General features: G+C 41.2%; 1 long non-coding RNA gene across 1 annotated transcript in view; it reads right to left on the bottom strand.

Moving 5' to 3' along the window:
• LOC110331000 overlaps nucleotides 1–20,488 on the bottom strand; it is a 57,138-nt gene that overhangs the window by 7,339 nt on the left and 29,311 nt on the right. The window contains exon 2 of the long non-coding RNA XR_002380979.1: nucleotides 17,463–17,559. This is a non-coding gene — a long non-coding RNA (uncharacterized LOC110331000). The remainder of the gene's footprint in view (nucleotides 1–17,462; nucleotides 17,560–20,488) is intronic.

The following is a 20,488-nucleotide window of genomic DNA, read 5'->3' as shown; positions in this document are numbered from 1 at the left end:
CCTATAAGCTTTTATATCTGAGTGTTTGGTTCCCGGTTAGCAGGACTATTTGGGAAGGATTAGGAGGTATTATGGCCTTGTAGAAGGTGGGTTGCTAGAGGCAGGCTCTGAGGTTTCAAGAAGCTCACACCATTTCATAGTTAGTTCTCTCTGCCACTTGGTTGTCAGTGGAGACGTAAGCTCTCAGCTACTGCTCCAGCATCAGCCTGTCTTTCTGTTGATGTGCTCCTTACCAAAGGTCATAGACTCCAGCTTTCTAGAGCTATAAGCCCCAAATGAAAGGCTAAGTTCCCTTGGTCACAGTGCTCTGTCACTATATCCTGACCAAGCAACCTGCAGAATGCACGAGGTGAGCATGTGCCTCCCCACCCCACCCCCTGCTCTTGTTGTTGATTTTTTTTCCTCATGTTATTCTCTCCCTAGTTCCTCACCTACTACCCTACAGAAAGTAATTCATTCCGTCCACTCCTAATATTCAGCAGAAATGCACTCTTTACACAAAGTAAGAAAAACTCCAAAGGAAAACATACGTAAGAAAGCATTGTGCCAATACAACTGCCGTCTGAAGAGTGGGAATGTTCTGAGACACTGGACAGAAATCCATTTCTAATGTGATGTATCGAGTTTTCCTGAGAACAGAAAATTGCCTGTTACAATCACATTGTCCTACTGGCAACTGGAGAAAGAACAAAATATATATATTGCAGAGTTCCTTTGTCTTCCATTGTATATTTGAAACTTAGACTAAAAAGGAAAAACCTTCCTATGCTGTAGCTTGATATTTTTAAATAAAAATAAAAGCAGTTGAGTTTTAAAGAACTTGAAGGTAAGTAATCTTATCCAGAAAGTGTCTAACAAGCTTTTTCTGGAATTGCGAATCTCTCCCCTGAAAGATTACAACAAAGAGAATGTTAGTTCAGTGTAACAAAAAAGTTACAAAATATGAAAACTTAAGAGAAGAAAATAATATTTATGTTCAATGAAAGCTATTGCAAACTCATTTTTATTTAATTCCACTTAATAGGCTTCTTACATAGTAAAGCTAGAATAATTTGTAGCATGCACACTTATTATCTGGATCCTGTTAACGTTAAAATGGCATTTCATGTAAATGTAAAATTATACAGCCATAATTTATGTTGCCTACTTTTTCTGATTTGCATCTATTGTATGCATGCACAAAAAAAGTATATTCACACTTTTTCCATGTTAAATAATTAAATGCCTTCAACCTATTCATTATTTATAAACAAGTCTGCAACAAAAATCTTTACACAGAATGAGCTTTCTACATTAAGGATTATTTATTTGGGATCAATGCTTACAAGTGGATTGCTTGCATTGAAATTAATAAATGTTTTTTTTTAAAAAAACTCAATATGCATGGTCATATGTCTTCCTAATCCTGTGATTCTGCCTAAGCAATACTTGGGATCTTCCACAGCCACCCCTCTCTGACCATAGAGGATTGATTCCAAGAATCACAATGCTACACTTTGCTGGCATCCAACTCTCATATGAAACACATCATTCTCTGCATCTCACACATGTTGCCATTCTCCCAGTCATCTCTAGAGTAAATACAACACTGAATGCAATGTAAAATCTATGTAAAAAGGTCGTGTGTGTGTGTGTGTGTGTGTGTGTGTGTGTGTCTTGCAGCAGTGGCCATGAGAAATATGTGCATAGCCAATACAGATGCAAATGCTTTCAGAGCTTACCTAACTGAATTTGCACAAGTGGAGCTGAGGGCTGCAAAGAGCTAAATATATATTAACAATCCATAGAAACACTGTTATTTCAAAATCTTGGTCAGCAGAAAGCAATAGTTACTAACTTTACAGAATCTAGAATCACCTAGAACAAATCCCTGGCCATATCAGAGGACCTTTCTAGATTAAGTTAACTGAGATGGGAAGACACCTCCTATCTATGACTGGTACCATTCCATAAGCTGATTCCTAGACTGAATGGGAAGGTAAGAAAAAGCTGACCATCAACATTCATCTCTCTCTCTCTCTCTCTCTCTGCTTCCTGATGGAGACACAATGTGACCAGCTGCCTCATGCTCCCGCAGTAACGATTTCCTTGTTACGATGGACTGTAACTCTAAATTTTCTTAAGTCATTTTCCCATTATTTTGTCACAGCAGTGAGGAAAATAATAGAATTAAGCAGCACTGAGTACCCCACCCTCAAAAAAACAAAGTTAAACAGAAAAATATTGTCTTCTCAGTTTAAAAACAAATAGTTAGGTAGGCTCTTTCATGATAACGGACTCAGTGGATGATTTTGTCTCCACTCCTGTTGCAGCTGTGTGACTTCTATAGCTGCTCTGTTTGTTTATCAGTGCTAACAATGACATTCCACCACCTTGCTTGTGCTCAGCAAAGTGTTCAATCACTAAACTGCTTCCCCATCCCATAATTTTGTCGAGCCATTATCTTACAATGTAGCTTGGGGTGATCTCAACACTGCCTTGCTTGGGTGCTGAAATTGCAACTTGAAACTATCATACCTATCTAGAGCTAGGTTTTCAGATAGCTTCCATAGCTCCAAATTTCATATCTTTTATTATTTTTATGTGTATGTTTGGCTTGTATGTATATATAAGCGCACTGTTTGCATGCAGTGCCCAAGGGAGTTCAAGCAGGAGGTCAGATCCCCAGAACTGGAATTACAGGTAATTGTGAACCACCATGAGGATGCTGGGAATTGAACCAGGGCCCCCTGTAAGAGCAGCCACTGCTCTTAGCCTCTGAGCTGTCTGGGCTTGTTGCCTTGGACCATTGGTAGCAAAGTGCTTCCTAAGAAGAGCAGATGCAGGAGGAGGACTATTCACCTTGTGGCACCTGGAAAACAAAAGAAGAGAGAAAAAAAAGGAAAGAACATGGCCCCAGCATTCCTTTCAAAAGATATATCCAGTTATCAAACTTCCTTCTGCTACGCTTCACCGCCAATGGTTTCAACCAGGAATTTGGCATTCAGGGTTTGGGGACAGCTATCCAAAATACAAAACAAAACAAAACAAAACACTATGCACATAAGAGAAACATCCAGGCTCTGTTTGCCAGGAAAGAGCAGAGGGTCTTGCTGTCAGCAACTGTCAGCAACCAGTTGAGTCTACGCCATCACAGTATCTATTTATTCTTCTCCAGGATCTTGCAGAGTGCTCTTTACATAGTCAATACAAAGCAAATATGCATAGGCTAGTTATTAAACAAAAGTAAATATTTAGAATACCTTTGTAAGATTTCAGAATCTACAAAGATTATTCAAGAATGATGACATTCTAACTCATTTTGTCAAATAAAAGCAAGATTCAGTGAACTAAGCTTTAAATGGTTTCCTCGACTATATAGATATAGTCAGATATATACAGATATACTGAATTTGTCAGTATCCAAATTCTTTGAAATTAAAAGCAAATAATTAAGTGGGTTTACACTGGCTTGAAAATTGGGGGTAGATTAACTTGGAGGAAGCGTTTCTCAGAAAAAATATTTAGAATTTTATTATATTAATAATATAATATAATTATTTTGATAATATATTTGACAAATATATTGATAATGCAATCCATTTATTTATCAACCACTTTTAAAGTGCCATAAGGATTGAAGAGATCTCCTTTTAAATCTGAAACAATTGAACAATAAAACAATAACAAATTAACAAGGAGCAGGATGTTCATTCAGGTTTACCACCTGTGGGATTGATATCTCTTTCTCTCTCCAGTCATGGAAGACTAACAGAATTGTTGGATGAACTGTTCACCACATTATCCTGTGAGGCCGATCTTTGAGAGCAGAGACAGATCATAGTTTCAAGGAGTTTTGTCCCTCCAGTTGTGGGAAGAGATGCTGTCCTGAGAAACTCAGATCTTCCTCTAAGCTTGTTCTGCAGGTCACAGTGCTGATGCCCCAGTTAGTAAGTGATAATCCCTCCTCTTCAGCATGGAGCTGCAGCACGTTCTTGTAGCTGCAGCTTGACTCCACCTGACATACTTTTTTAGCCCCTGGAAAAAGCATTCAGGGACCTCAGCATGAGCCAGGTCAGTGGTCGCTCAACAGGCCTCACTCCCCTCTGTGTACTGTGATGAACTACCACAGGTGATGCGGCCTGAACCACAGAAACTGTCTGAAAACTGCGACCTCTAAGATCAAGACTCTCGTGGATTTAATATCTGGTTAGGAAACACATCTGGTTCATGGAGAGTAATCTCTCATCACACATGGGAAAGAATGAGGGAGATCGCGCTAGTCTATTTTACAAAGACTCTGGGCCAAGAGTCCCCAAAGAATAACTCTCAAAGGCCACATATCTAATTATCTACATATTAGATATCAGCTTTTAACGTAGGAACCAGGGGCAAGGAGCAAGGATCCAGCCTGCCACAGGTGTCCTCCTCTGAACAGATTCTAGGCCCGCCCAGGCAAAGCCTCTTCCTCAGAAGTACAGACTCACTGGTGAATCTTCCAAAACGTGAAGTTTTAGTAAGTCCAGCCTCTTCCTTCTTTCTGACAGACCTAGCTGCTTTCTGTAACTGCTAAATCTAAAATATCTTAGAATTCTCTCTGGACTCTTTCTATTACCTAGCTAACCACTTCATAACAATTTTTATATTAAAGTCTCTGTACAAATTACTTGTTCCCTTATCATACAGTATATGATTTCCCCATCATTTTACTGATCTATGGCACTAAAGTTTATGCACCAAACAAGCTATAAGCTATACCCCATATAACCCGAATATTATTTATACTATGAGGGAAGGAAACACTGAATTTTTGGAACTGTTTGTAGGAGATACAGAGAAACACCAACAGTGATTCTTTACTCTTTCCATCATTGTCCCAGTATGGCCCAAACTTGTTATCAGTAAAGCAAAATCCCCATGGTTCTCTGTCCCCTTTCCAGAGGTCATTTAACATGTGCACGTCATTATTTAGGGAACATCTCAGTTCCCTAGCACACGTACATTGCAAAAAGCTCTTGCATTCAAATTAATGCTCCCTTCAAGAAGCACGCCAATCACATCTTCCCCTCTTGCTATAGCCCAGTAATGTTCCACTCCTGTGTAGGCTTCAGCTCCCTGGACACCATAGAATTATCAGGTTACTTTGAATCATGATCTCATGCCAGGCCACGCAGTTCTTAGTCTCCCTGCTATAAAACAAATTCTCATACCAGACCTTGAAAGCAAATGGTGCCCATCTGTTGGCCTTGCAATTCTCTAGAAAGCAAATGTAACCCAAAGTTTCTATTTCCTTAATATTTTTTTCTCAAAATATCCAGAAATGGCTTGTGAGCCCTGAATAACCCTGAACATGAAATGTGCTGAAGAAAACCTTGTTGAGCAACAACACAGCAATGGATTTTCATATAAGCTCCTATGATGTGCCTGTAAGCCAGACTGAAGACACAGGCTGGTGTTTAAGGGCAATAAAGGCATTGGACAGAATAAGGAATAGCACAAAGTGGTAACAGAAGATAGATGAGATGGATTGAGTGACAGAGCCCTCAAGAGGAGCCAGAGGTGGAAGCTGTCCAGGAAAGTATCAGTGCTGATCACCTTGTTCTAAATGGAGTTCTGAGTCTAAATGTTACCTCGATCTGTCTCCCACGGGACAACAGAACTTAGGGAACAGAGGCGACAATCTGACCCAGTTGGGGAGCAGTCTAAACATGCATCTCCCAGAAGAATGGCAGAAGGTGCTGAACTGAATAGTGAGTATGGGCCAAGATGCATAGAGATGCAAATTGATTTTCAACTTCCTTCCTCTTGCTTTTTTTTTTTTTCCAATTACACAGGGATTGTATCTCAGCAATGCTCAAAACATGTCACATGAGAAGGTGTGTAGATCTACACAGCCCAAATAGCCCAGAAGCAGAGTAGCAGAGTAGCATTAAGGAAAGGGTGTGTGTGTGTGTGTGTGTGTGTGTGTGTGTCCTTGTTTGCCCACAAATCTATTTGTCTTTCATCTACTCTTCTTTACGTAGCAGTAGAGCTAACTCCCAAAGCCCCTCTCCCAAATTTTCCTATAACTACCTGCCTGCTGCAATCAGACCCTGTTGGGCTGTTTCTTCTCTGCCCTGACCAGTGTCTCTGTAGCTGCAGCTCCTGTTGGACAGATCTCATGAGTTCAGCATTTGCTGAGTGGCCAGAGGCACCAAAGGTGACCTAACACCTTTTGACTGTTTGCTGAGGGAATGTCTTCCACTGATATTGCACTTCCGCGGACCTCATCACCTTTGACTGAACTCAGCATCTTAGTGTCCTGAGCAAGCAAATTAAATGCTTTGTCATAAAATCACTATACCACGTCTTCCTTTGACTTCTTGGGGGAGAGAAAATAGAAGAGATTTTATGGGTGAAACTGGGAGTGGGTGGGGACAAGTGGGGAATCAGTGGTGCAGGACATGGAGTGAAGAGAGAGTAGAGTGTGGTGGAAAGACAGCTGAATTTGGGGGACATTTGAGGGTAGTGTAGAAACCTAGTGCAAAGTAAACGTCCTAGAATCTTTGAAGGTGATCCTAATGAGGACTCCTAGTAATGAGGGATACAGAGTCTAAACTGGCCAATCTTGTTACCAGGTGAGGCTTCACTGGCAGAACTTGGTATTATATTGAACTTATATTCAACTGAGTTGTTGGCCAAGGAGGTTCCATGGAAATCTCCAAATAACTCTGTACTGGCTAGTTTTGTGTCAACTTGACACAGCTGGAGTTATCACAGAGAAAGGAGCTTCAGTTAGGGAAGTGCCTCCATGAGATCCAGCTGTAAGGCATTTTCTCAATTAGTCATCAAGGGGGAGGTCCCCTTGAGGGTGGTGCCATCTCTGGGCTGGTAGTCTTGGGTTCTATAAGAGAGCAGGCTGAGCAAGCTAGTGGAAGCAAGCCAGTAAAGAACATCCCTCCATGACTTCTGCATCAGCTCCTGCTTCCTGACCTGCTTGAGTTCCAGTCCTGACTTCTTTCAGTGGTGAACAGCAATGTGGAAATGTAAGCTGAATAAACCCTTTCCTCCCCAACTTGCTTCTTGGTCATGATGTTTGTGCAGGAATAGAAACCATGACTAAGACAAACTCAGACCATTGCTAAGAGAAAGGATTGCTTTCCACAAGCTGACAGTGTGACAGTCTCACACAACTTATTGAACATGGAGAAGTCAACTAGTACCTACATAGAACCTTCACCCATATGTTCTGATCTGTTTGGTACAGGAAGGTACCCAAAGAGACACATGGACACCAAGCCAGCCACAAAACCTTTGACCTACAATTGATCCTGTCTGCAAAATATGCTAGGGCAGTGTTGGCACAGAACTTGTGAGAGTAGTCAATCAATGTCTGTGTGACTTAAGGACCATTCCATGAGAAGTGTAAAACCAAACACAATACTTTGGTCAAAAAAGTATCGACTCCTAATATTATGATATTCTGCTATACTTATAGGCAGTGCCTTATCCAGTCATCATCAAAGAGGTTTTCTCAGGTAGCAGACAGGAAGAGATGCAGAGATTCTCCACCAGACAATATGTGGAAAGAGACTCTAAATCCCTCCCCCTCAGAGCTCAGGGAATCCCTTGGAAGGGGAGGCAGAAAGATTGTAAGAGCCAAAGGGGATGGAGGACACCAGGAGGACAAGGTTGTCTGACTCAATGAGGCAGGAGCATATGAGCTCACAGAGATTGAAGAAGTGAGCAAAGGTCTACACTCTGTGTGTGTGTGTGCGCGCGTGCACGTGTGCACGCATACACTCACATGTATGTATATGTATATATAAAACATATGTACATATATACATATACATATACATATGTACATATATATGTGATATATATATATATATATATATATATATATATATATATATAATATACATGTGATTAGCTTAGTACTTTTTATGTGATGCCTGACTGTAAAAATTAGTAGGTTCTTGACTCTTCTGTCTGTGCTTGGTTATTTTTCCTCTGGTTTCTGTGATCAACTTCAACACAATTAAGTTTTACTTTATTTTACTATATTTTATTTTGTCATGCTGGTTGTTATCTCTTAGAATCCTGTTCTTTTCTAATGAAAGTCAGAAAGGGAGTATATCCAGAGGGGTGGAGAGGTGGGGAGGAATTCTGTGGTACAGAAAGGAACCAAACTATAATCAAGATATATTGTATGATGAAAGAATCTATTTTCAATAAACAGGGGGAAATTATAACACAAACCGAGCCTTTGCCTTTTGTTTACTGTTTCCTACCTCAGAGAAGGAGTTACTTTGGAAGGTATCTCTGGATCCTATGTCCTATACATTTCCTCTTACAAACAATAAGTGAGTTTTCTTGGCAAATAAGAGGGGAAATGCAGGTGAAGAGGCCCTGCCTTTTCCTTTCCACTGGCTCTTGAGGTCAACCCTCCTTCAACTGGCATGCTCTCAACTCTGTTCTGAACTACATGAGGAAAATATTTAACTCTAAAGAGACTGTGTTAGGTTTCCAGGGAGGCCTACGGAAGAGTGGCTCTATCTAACCTGAACTTTCTGGGCTAGGCCAATTGTCCAGACTTGTCAGCCTTTAGGGGAATACTCAAATTTCTCCATCTGTTTCATTGTTCTTTCTTATTTATCAGTTGGTCCAGAGCTCATAAAAGGAAATGGTCCTTTACTAGGATAACACACCACCCACAGACTCAACTAAGCAGAGCTCATAGGAGCTCTCAGAGACTGAAGTGGTAATCATGAAGCCTGCATGGCTCTATGCTGTGTCCCCTGCAAACATGTTGTGGTTGTTCAGCTTGGGGGTTTTGTTGGGGTCCTAACAGAGGGAGTGGAGCATCTCTGACTCCTTTGCCCGCTCTTGGGACCCTTCTCCTCCTACTGCGTTGCCTTGCCCAGCCTTGATATGGAAGTTTATGCCTGGTCTCATTATACCTTGGTTGATATCATTGAGAGGCCTACTCTTTTCGTAAGGGAAATGGAGGAGCAGTGGATCTGGGGGAGAGAGGAGGTTGGGAGAATGGGCAGGAAGGGGCGGAGCCAAGATTATATTGTAGGAGAGCACACTTCATCCTGAGGTCAGGATGTATTGTATGAGAATAGGATAAAGAAAAAGAGAAGAACAAAAGAAGATGGCCCTTATGAGACTCATTCAAACATTGGGTATATATATTACTCACCTAAAATGACAGTAACTGTAGAGCTTATGGTGTTTCAATATTTATTCCAAATATTTTGCATAAATGGACTTAATCTTCAGAACAATGTAATATGTATAGCAGAATCACCTGGGCTTATGATAGAGATTCATGTGATAAATCCATCTTCTGTTGAAATTTTATATCAAAAATGCATATAATATACTTGCCATGGTTTGGATATCATTTGTCCCCCTAAATTTCATGTGTTGGAAGCACGGTCCCTATTGTAAGAGTGTGGTAGATAAAGGAATCCTTAAGAAGTAAGGTCTGCTGGGAAATAATTGGTCACTAAAAGCCCATGGGAGGGATTAATGATGGTGCCAGGGAGTGAGTTACTCCTGCAAGAAGAGGTTGTTATAAAAAGAAAAAAATCAGGCTTAGCCCCTGTCTCACCATGTAGTCTCTTCTGAATGTGTTTCTTCCAACTTTTGATGTTATTCATCATGAGAATAATGTCATGTCCTCTCTGCAGCCAGTCAGAGGACAGTGCCTGGCCCTTTAACCTCTAGAACAGTACATGAAGCAAATGGTTTTTTTCTTTACAAATTACCCAGCCTCTGGTATCTTGTTACAGTAATGGAAATCAAATTAATGTAGTATATAACCTACCAAACATAATAGTTTAGCAGAATACAGGGGATTTTTTTTCCACGTGATTATTTGACTGACTGATTTCTCACCTTCAGTGTCACCACCATTGCTGGGAATGACAAAGTCATATCATAGTGCCTAAATGCAGCTCAGAAAAGGATCAAAATCCAAAACTCAAAGGATAAGTCTTACTAATCATGTGTCAGTTTTGCACCACCACAAAGTCAAAAAATCCTATGTTCAACTATTGGAAGTAAGGGACCATCTGTGCTAAAATACTTGTTTTACAGCCAAAAAAAATTTAAAAATTTAAAAACTAAGTACAGAGATATTATGTAACCAGTCCAAATTCACACAGATAATAAATGGTAGAGTTTGTAGCAAAACTTTAAGAACTGGTCTACAGAACTCTGAAGCAACCAACCAGCTGTGCTGCCTAAGTACAGATTTTTACCAAATGAATCTGTACTCTGTCAAGCAGAACTTCATATTAAGTCTTAGGTATTGTCTCAGTTACTGTTCTATTGCTGTGAAGAGACACCATGGCCAAGTCAACTTATAAAAGAAAGCATTTAATTGTAAGCTTGCTTGAACTTTAAGAGGGTTGGTCCATGATCATCATGGTAGGAATCATGGTGCCAGGCAGGCAGATATGACCTGAAGCAGCAGCTGACAGCTTACATCTGACCCACAAGCAGAAGAGAGAGAGAGCAAGACTAGGTCTGTCATAGGCATTATTTTAGGCTGTCAAAGCTGATTCCATGGAAAAATCTGAGACAAGAAAGTGTCGTTGTTACATTGTTCTCTTAAAGGTAGGTGAAGCTGAAACTGGTGGAGTACACAGTAAGGCAGCAAGATAAATTCTTATTCTTCAATGATCTGAAGGTGTGCCATTAACTAGGCTGTGAGATTGAGTATGAGTTCAGACTTTTGGAAGCTAAAAAGTGTTTTCATAAATTTGTGTCAGTGGGTCTGTTCCTAATAGAGGGCTTTACCACAAATTATGTACCACTAACCCAGAAAAAACTTATGTGTGTTGTGGTAATCATTTGCTGAAGGTAGCCAACATAGTTGGAAGCAACTTTATAAAACAAATATCTAACATCAATGCTGCAAATATTGTCTGTTTTCAGTCACATTTGCTAATTCTGAGTCAGCTGGACTCAGTAAACCTTCCTCTGGAAAAATTCTGTTAGCAATTTCTTTAAAGAATTCCTCAACCCCTCTCCATGCCATGTTTTCTGTGCTGTTCAATAAATACAGAGCAAAGCCCTCTATTAGGAACAGACCCAGAGATGCATAGGAACAGTCAGACATCAGCAAGCACTTGGGCAGGAATAGACACATACAACAGGCACACTACAAATCAAGTAGTAACCACAGACTACCAATAGACACAAGCAAAAGGGAAAGAAGTGGAGGGGTCAAATTTTAATGGTACTGTGACATTAGGTCTTCTAGAAATGGCAGGAAATCTTTACCCATGACATTGCAAACATGTGGCTGGCTAAGCAAGACCTGAACAAGCACAACACCAATAGGCATGCCAACATGGAAGGGAGAAATCTCACAGGGCCTCACCCATAGACAAAGAACTACGGGTAGCTAAGAATGCTGAGAATTGAAGAAGTCTTCCCCAGGGATGAATCTCCTAATTGGTTATGCAACATCAAGTAGTGAGCCCTGAAATCATATGCATACAATAACACTAAACAAATGAAGTAGGTGGTATTTATGTATTTAGGCATCTATAATTATTTATTTGTATGTATGTATATATGGATGCGTGCATATGTATATAAATGCAACAACTAAAGAAAAAATCTCCATGATTTGGGGAGGGATCAAAGGGGATGTGCATACAAGGGAAGAATTAGAGGAAGGAAAGGGGAAAATAATGTAATTATATTTTAATGTTTAAAGGTTTAAAGATAAAATTGTAGAAAAGGTTAAAAATACTCAATGCATAAGTATATTTTATTATCTTCATTATTATTTGATTATTATATTTTATGTTCTCATAATTATTTACCTTAATTGTTTCTGTGTGTTCAATAACATTACACTGTAGCTTGAAATGACCCATAGTGGGAGAATTTAAAGCTACAGAAATTAGAAAACTTTAAACACTAGAGGGTTCTTTTCTATTGTCAATACATTTAGTAGCACACCAGTGCATAGTGAGTAGATGCTGGGTATACACTCATACATACAATTGTGTACCTCATATATCAGACAAACACACAAATGGTGACATCTCAACATAATCAAATATGTTTGAAGTTTTTGTCCTTATAAATATTATCATAAAATTTAGTAAAATCCCTGTGTGTTGCATACAATTCCCATTGGATTTACAGAAGATGGCTTCATATAGGGCATGAAAGACAAGACACAAACAATCCACTGGACTCCCTTTCATGTGAGCAGATAATAGAGAAAAAGAGCTAACAATAGGAACTGTGTAGAACTGACACAAAGGGCTCTTTGAAGGGCTGGGAGGAAAACGCTGAGCCAGCACACATCCCAAAGAGCACATTTCTGTATTCAATCCCAGCGGTCAGCGTAAACATGCTCCTATAATAGCGTACACTTAGAAACCTTGTCTCTAAACAAGAAAACTGGCATTTGAAATGGCAGAGATGGGTTCTGTATCAGAAGGCCAGACTACGAACATTTGGAAACCGTGTGAATCAGAATTCAGGGTTGATTTTGTGAGACATTTCATCCAGGGATAACATGTATAGACAAATAATCTATTAAGTAAATGTCATGACATTGTACAAGGATTTTACTTTCAAACTAATGACAATACACAGCAGTAACTTTGGTGTAAGATCCCAAAAGAGTAGAATACATTGCTTCCGTTATATTGCAATACTTCCATATCCTCCGTGAGCAACTTTGCAGATGTAAAATGCAGTAGTAATACATTTTCTCTTGAATATTGTTAGGGTCACTTTCAAAAATGGTCTTTCCAAAACAGACTCAGCTCAGTTCCTCCTTCCTGAGACTCCTCCTGGGGACTGAACTTAGAGGAAATAATAAAACCTTAAAAATGTCACATCATGATTGTAGTTACAAACATTATAATAAGCAGGCAATGCAAGCAATTCAACTCAAATCAGTGTTCTCAGCACTGGGGAGATACAGGGGTCATTCTCTAAGGTGCTCACGATACAGATGTCCATATTTATAGTGTGACTAGGAAGGTACAATTTTGGGTAAACTGGGAAACCTTCAAACCCAGGCTCGAGGACAAACATCATCACATTATTAATAACCCAATGTCACCATCCCAGGGCCATCTAAGTTCAGTCCCCAGGAGGAGTCTGGGGAAGGAGGAGCTGAGCTGTGTCTGTTTCAGAAGGACCATATGTGCAAGTGACCCTAACAATACTCAAGACAGATGAGCACACACTCAGGGCACTGTAAACTCTGTTTTATAAGTTCTCCTGCTGGCTCCTGCTGGCAGGTGTCACTACTGAAAGTGGACCCTGCTTTTAGCCGCCGAGTCACCCATGTTGAGGTGGCTCTCCCAGGCTGCAGAAACACAATTTTCCAAACGCATCATCTCTTTTAATTGGCACTCACAGGCCTATGATGCTAAGACGCCGTGCCCAAGAAGTGTCCAGCCCACACTTAAGCTCTGTCATAAGTGAGTGACTGTCCCGCGCTACCGTCTCGCCAGCAAGAACAACGCGGCACACACAGGATCCTTCTGCAGAAAGGCTTTAATGCGTCTTGAGAGGGAGAGCATAAGCCTACAGGAAGGGGAACCCCGACCAGAAATGGCACACCCCTTATATAGGAGAGTGTCTCCNCCTAGGACGTGGCACTCCCTGATAGGCTGCAGTCAATCACACCAGATGACNTATAATGCTTATGTAACTCCAGGGACAAGGAGAATGTCAGGCGCCTGCGCAGGACCCTGTTTACTGGGCGCGATCACCGGATGTCAGCACCATCTTGAAATGGAGAGCGCGGGGCGGTTCCCCACAAGTGACCCTCACAAATAGGGCGGATAGTAAGGAGTCTATGCCATGCACCATATCTGCCTTCCTCTATCATGAACCCCACCCCTTTTAGTCCTGTGTATGTTTTGTGATAGAGACCAGTGACTTCATTACGATCTCAATCCTTCAGACAAGACACACCATGAGACCTCAGAAACAAGGAAGGTAGCATTCCAACCTCTATTATGAGGCTCTTTCTGTCCTCTCTGCAAGCATGGACACTGCTCCATGGTGGCCAGCAGTAATTGTGAAGGTATAAGTTCGCCTTACAGTTGTGTACTGACAACATGATTGCTTAAGTTATAATCTAGAGTTTTTACAAATCTGCTATGTAGTGATAGTCAGTGTACAAAGACAAATAGGCACTTTGCCACCTTTAGAATGTATTGTGTCAACAGACATCCTGTATGTTAAGTAATTTAGAAGGAGACTGAGCTGTACATATCCAGTAATAGCGTGGTACATGAGGCAGTTAAATTTGAATGAGTAAGGAAAGCCTTTCTGGAATAAAGAATATTGGATCTGTCTCTGAACATGTTGATCCTGGTAACTGGAAGAGGAATGGATTTATGGGACAATTAGCAAAAATGAAATGATTTGGAATGAATGAACATGAACATGGGGAAGGGATGAAGGAAGTTAAGAGAAGAAAGCTAGGAGACCCATCTTGGGTTCAGCCGTGAACATGATAAATGAGTTGAGATTCTGTCCTGAAGACAATTGGTGGCCACAGAATTAGTAAGAGCAGCAGGAAGAGTGTGTCTGGACCTGTAATTAAGAGATAACTGAAATCAGTGGACAGGTTCGGGGGAGGAAGAGCTAAAGGCAAGAGCTCCACAAGGGTGTCACGGCCATGGCACAGCCCTGAGAGCAGAAACAGTGGCAACCAGGGAAGAAAAGTGAATCTAGCAACCTGGCAAGCATCCTGGAACAGCTGTGTGCAGGGGAAAGTTACAAAACCTGGATTAGCAAGCATCCTGGAATGGCTGTGTGCAGGGGAAAATTACAAGTGATGCTGAGGTCTGTAGCTGAGGGCCTGATGGAGCTGTGATAGGATAATGGCTAATGGTTTCTCTTGGATGCATTGAGTGTAGAGTGCCTGCAGGCCATCCACACAGAGAAGCACTTTCTAAACTCATTTTTAAGAAGAGAAAATTGTTCTCATTTATCTGGAGACTCAAGACCATAACAACAGTACTGCAAGGAACTTCTACAAAAGCACTTTGGGCACAGAAAATACAAAAGATAGATTGGAAATATTCATTGTTTAGGATTTCTGTTCTTATGTAATTAAAAAATACAAATCAATACAAAAGAAAAGATTTATTTCATAAATAGAGAGTCAGCGTTGGCTATTGGTGGAGGGGGCAGAAGTATGTATACTAATAGCCCCTGGATCCCAGTAAGAGGAATACATTGCATACTTATAATAGTGGGGGGAAATACATTTGCAGTTAGTAGTTGTCTTAGTTAGGATTTTTATTGCTGTGATGAAACAAGTTAAGGAAAGTATTTATTTGGCTTCTACATCATAGTCCATCATTGAAGGAAGCCAAGACAGGAACTAAAACAGGGTAGGAACCTGGAGGCAGAAGGTGATCAGAGGCCATGGAAAGGTGTGGCTTACTGGCTGGCCCAACCTGCTTTTTGTCTAGAACACAGGACCACCAGCCCACCATCACAACCATAGTGAGTTGACTCTTTCACATCAATCTACTTAAGAAAACATCCTACAGCCAGATCTTACGGAGGTATGCTTTTCAACTCAGGGTCCTTTCTGTCAGATAACTCTAGCTGACATAAAATTAACCAGCATAATCGTTTTGGCTGAGTAATCATTACAATCTCTTGTCTTCAACAAATAACTGAATTAAAAAGAGATTAAAAGACATAGATAGATGATTGATATATGATAGATGGATGGATAGACAGATGATAGATGGATGGATGGATGGATGGATGGATGGATGGATGGATGGATGGACAAATGGATGGATAGATAGATGGATAAATGCAGAGCTAGATAGATAGATGGATAGATAGATAGATAGATAGATAGATAGATACATCAGTGATAGAGTAATTATGCTACTGTTATATTCATAAAATTAACAGCAAATAAACCATAACCACAAAAGACAGTTCTATGTAAAATGATCCTTATGCAACTCCTAGATGTATCTATAGAGAGAAGACCACATCCTTTTTCCTCCTCTCCCTGTTGGCTAGGATGTGAAGTGTGAGGGCAGAAGATAGAAGCTCCGTGTTGGGACCTGGGGAGATGACTCAGTGGTAAAGAACTTGATATGCATGCAAGAGGACTGGAGTTCAGATGCCCAGAAATCATCTAAGTAGCCAGCATTAGGGCCAGGAGGACATAGCAGTCAACTTGTAATCCCAGTGCCTAGCAATTAGACACAAGGGACTCCTCAAGCAAGCTGGCAAGCTATCTTAGACAACACAGGGAGCTCTGGGTTCAGTGAGAGATCCTGCCTCAGTAAATAAAGTGGAAAGTGATTGAGTGGAATTCAATCATCTAGAATTAACCTCTGGACTCCACACATACATACATACATACATACATACATACATACATACACAGATATACACATACATATATACATATGCATGTGCCACAAATTGCAAACATATATACACACACCACACACATATGCATGAAAAAAGCCCCAAATTAATGAAAGAAAGTAGACAAAATAAAGCTGAGAGACACCTTCCCAAACACCAACCCTCCAAAGAGTCACATAATTTGCTCTAGGGACCGCCTCCTGCTCAGTGTTCTAAAGGATAGAATTGTATAGACACATGCAAAATTTCCTGCCAAGTTTTTTTTTTCTCTCTCTCTGACTGAAATATGACAATATACCTGTGAATATTGTTGTATGTCTGTGTGTCAGGGCACTTGGATCAACATTCAGATATGTGTCCTCTTCTTATAGCAACTAAGAAAGATAACTCACAAACTCATTGTGCATATCCAGAAAATAGATCGAGTTCTTAAGAAGAATTTCGTCAGCTGTTAAAATTAAAATAAAAAAAAAAACATGTTAGTTGCCAATACTAGCAAATATTGTCAATGCTGATAAGCAAGTCTCCTAGGGCAAACTATTTCAAAATCATGGCCAAGTTTGCTAATTGTACCCCATGTTCATATTTCCCTACTGAGGTAATAAAACCAACTAATTATTAACTAGGAACACAGTTCATCACACTGAAATTTACATCTCAGTCCCCTTTACAACTACATTTTGCTATATGGGCAAATTATGTCTAGTGGGCATAAGCACAAAGGATACATCCAAGCTTCAAGAAGAGTTTGTGCTGGCTCAGTGCAGACATGAGGTCTGGATCCAGAACAGCCATCTTAGAGTGTGAATTAGAAGCCACAATGAGACTGGCACTCAGACCTGACTCAAGAAAGCTGAGCTGTTCACACTCACCATGTCTCCTGATTAGTTGAAGTCTGTATGATTTGTTTCTTGATCATTGATACGGGAAAATGCCTGTCTTCTTTTATCTATCTGTTGCTTATGCTTTAATCCTATCACTGTTCTCTGCTCCCACAAGACTTAGAAAGCAATTCGGCCAATAGGTAATATGACAGCAGTACGGTCACAATTCAAGGACGTCAGAATGAGAATCTGTACCCCACCCGGCAGTGTCCACAGTTCCTTCCGAGTTCCAAGCAGCAGCCGGTGGCTTCTCTGGCCTCTCAGCCTTGATGGCTCCACAGCCACAGCTCTGCTGACTCAATAAAAAGGGCAATGAAATCTCTTTGTGCTGCTCTATAGCACACTTTAGAGAATTACTATAACTTCCTGTGTTATAAAGGAACAGATTTCTAATATAGCAATGCCCAAAAATCATTTATAAAGCTTTTTAGTGGCTTAACAAATCTGATAACAACATTCAGGTTGAAATGAAGTGACTGTTTCCTTGAAGGAAAAACACAAAACAAAACAAAACAAAACAAAACAAAACAAAACAAAAGCAAAACATGCCCTGTGACTAAAATGTTGTACAGAAAGATATATTCCTTGCTTGTACAGAATTCATATTCTTTTTATAATGGATATTTTCTTTATTTACATTTCACATGCTATCCCCTTTCTTGGTTTTCCCTCCTCCCTGAAACCCCCTATCCCATCCTCCCCCCCCCTGCTTCTATTAGGGTGTTCCTCCACCCACCCACCCACTCCCATCTCCCCACCCTCGATTCCCCTACACTGGGGCATCTATCGAGCCTTCATAGGACCAAGGACCTCTCCTCCCACTGATGCCTGACAAGGCCATCCTCTGCTACATATGCAGCTGGAGCCATGTGTGCTCCTTTGTTGATGACGTAGTCCCTGGGAGCTCTGGGGGGGGGGGTCTGGTTGGTTGATATTGTTGTTCTTGCTATGGGATTGCAAACCCCTTCAACTTCTTCAGTCCTTTCTCTAACTCCTCTATTGGGGACCCTGCGCTCAGTCCAATGGTTGGCTGCGAGCACACCCTTTCCAAAAGATTCATGTGCTATCTTCCATTTCACACTGGCATTTTTGACAGGAGCAGGACTCAGAGTGCTTTGTAAAACTGATTACATTTAATGTAATCGACAGCAGCAGCTACACACACCCTAAAACATTAAACTGTGTTTATTTAATCAAATGGATGGTTCCGGAATGTTCACGCAAGTTAGAAGATGGATAAAACATAGAGGGGAATGAAAAATCTAAAAAAAAAATGCCCTAATGGGCAATATGCTAAGACAAACAAGTTCTAGAAGACAATTTAGTAATGAAACCCTAACGACTGTTAGTTATCCCCACACTTGCCTTGGTGTGCACTCATACTGAAGACGGTGAACAATAGTAAAATAAAGCATTTTCTTCAGGCTGACAAGTCAGGAGGCAGATGAGTCTAAGTCCACTGACTGCCTCTCCTGATGTGGTCAGGGGAGCGGCAGGGCTGAGAGAAGAGCTCATGAAACCAGTACAACTGTGGCTCGGTTCTTTGTTTTGTTTTGTTTTGTTTTGTTGAGGTGTTGTCGTTGTCGTTGTTGTCATTGTTGTTGTTTGGAGTTTTTGTTTTGTTCTGTTTTTGGGTCAGATTTTGTTTGCTATATGTTCATCAGAATGCATCGTGTATTTTTCCCTAAAAAAAGAATAAATAAACAATAGATCCCTTAGCCTTAGACATTAAGTAAAAAGATAATTTAATCAAGGTAAATGGTTATTGTTCTCATTCATACATGCACTCATACGTACATGCGATACTTTACTATTGTTCACTGTCTTCCGTGTGCATGCAGGGCTGTGAAGAGCTGGCCTTGCCCTCACTGACTGCAGCACTCAGGATAGCTGTCCCACCCCCTCATCTGCCTTGTGGTGGCATGGATGAGGGAGAGATGGCCTTTCCCTTCTGTGGGACATAAAACCATGCCATAAAGTTTAGTAAGGTAGAGCAGGTTGAGTCACAGGGACTCTGTGGGCACACACCTGACACTCAGGTGACTCCCAGCTCTCTGCCAGACTCCTGTCTTGGAATATGTGCCCTGCTTCTTACATAAAAGAGATGTGACCTGTGGTCATGTAGGCTCAAGGCAGAGTTCTCCATGCTAATGTGGTGACTAGAGGCCTGAAGGACTTAGCCAATAAACTGTTTTACCTAGACACTCCTCCCTGTAAAAGGTATTTAATCTCAGGCCCACCCTGAGAAGTTGGGTATGGTTTTATGCATCCATTTTCCACCATGACAATAAAGTGTTTGCAGCCACAGACTGTCTCTTTTCATTGAGATCTGCTGTGGGGAACCATGAGGAAGGCCTTTGCCTACGGAGCTGCAGCCTAATCTCCCACAGAAGGCCTCTCTGTGCTCCCAGCCACAACTGCCACCAAGCCTGCCACTGTTAAACCAAGAACTATCCCCAACGGGACTAGCCGGAGCTCCCCTTTCCCCTCTTTCCTCCCCTCTCCCCAAGTCCCAGGCTAGTCACCTTCCCTGAGTAGCGCATTCAATCTCCCAGTGGCAGAGCAGACAAGGGCCCTCCAACCCAACACCCTCTCCTCACCCCTTGTCATCTATGGCAGACCAGAGAGCTGGCCCTAGGGTAATGAGAGCTGGAGAGCTGGCCCACCCCTTGCCAGTTACAGCATTAAGTGAGCTGTTAAGGCCAGTGCTAGAGAGCTGGCCCTGGTGCTGTGGAAGTGGGAGAGCTAGTGGGCTGACCAACTTAGCTACCAGACTCAGGGCTTTGAGTTTATCTGATCCAAAATAAATCCCATCTATGATCTGTTAGGCAAGTCCTGCAGATCGAAAGTTGCAGGATCTCTGTGACACCGGGCAGCAACAGGGTATCTGAGATGAGTCCCTGTGAAGATCCAGTATTGATAGTGTAGTAGAAACTAGGGGCCTTGCGCCAGGCCAACAGGTCATGGCAATGAACATTTGCAAGTAAAGCTGTATGGACAAAGGGGTATACTGTATGACACACTACAGCTTCCACAATGAGATGCTTTTATTTGTTTTCTGTTTGTATTGACTGGGGGGTAGGATGTCGCAAGAGTGAAGGGAAGATGCAAAGGGATGGGGAGATGAGTAGTACCAAAGTGCATGATGAAAGAAAGAAAGGAGGGAGGGGGAGAGAGAGAGAGAGAGAGAGAGAGAGAGAGAGAGAGAGAGAGAGAGAGAG

The sequence above is a fragment of the Mus pahari genome, chromosome 13 (assembly GCF_900095145.1).
Source record: "Mus pahari chromosome 13, PAHARI_EIJ_v1.1, whole genome shotgun sequence".
NCBI classification, from domain to species: domain Eukaryota; kingdom Metazoa; phylum Chordata; class Mammalia; order Rodentia; family Muridae; genus Mus; species Mus pahari.
Note: the sequence above shows the minus strand (reverse complement) of the source record. Positions and strands in the feature narration are given on the sequence as shown.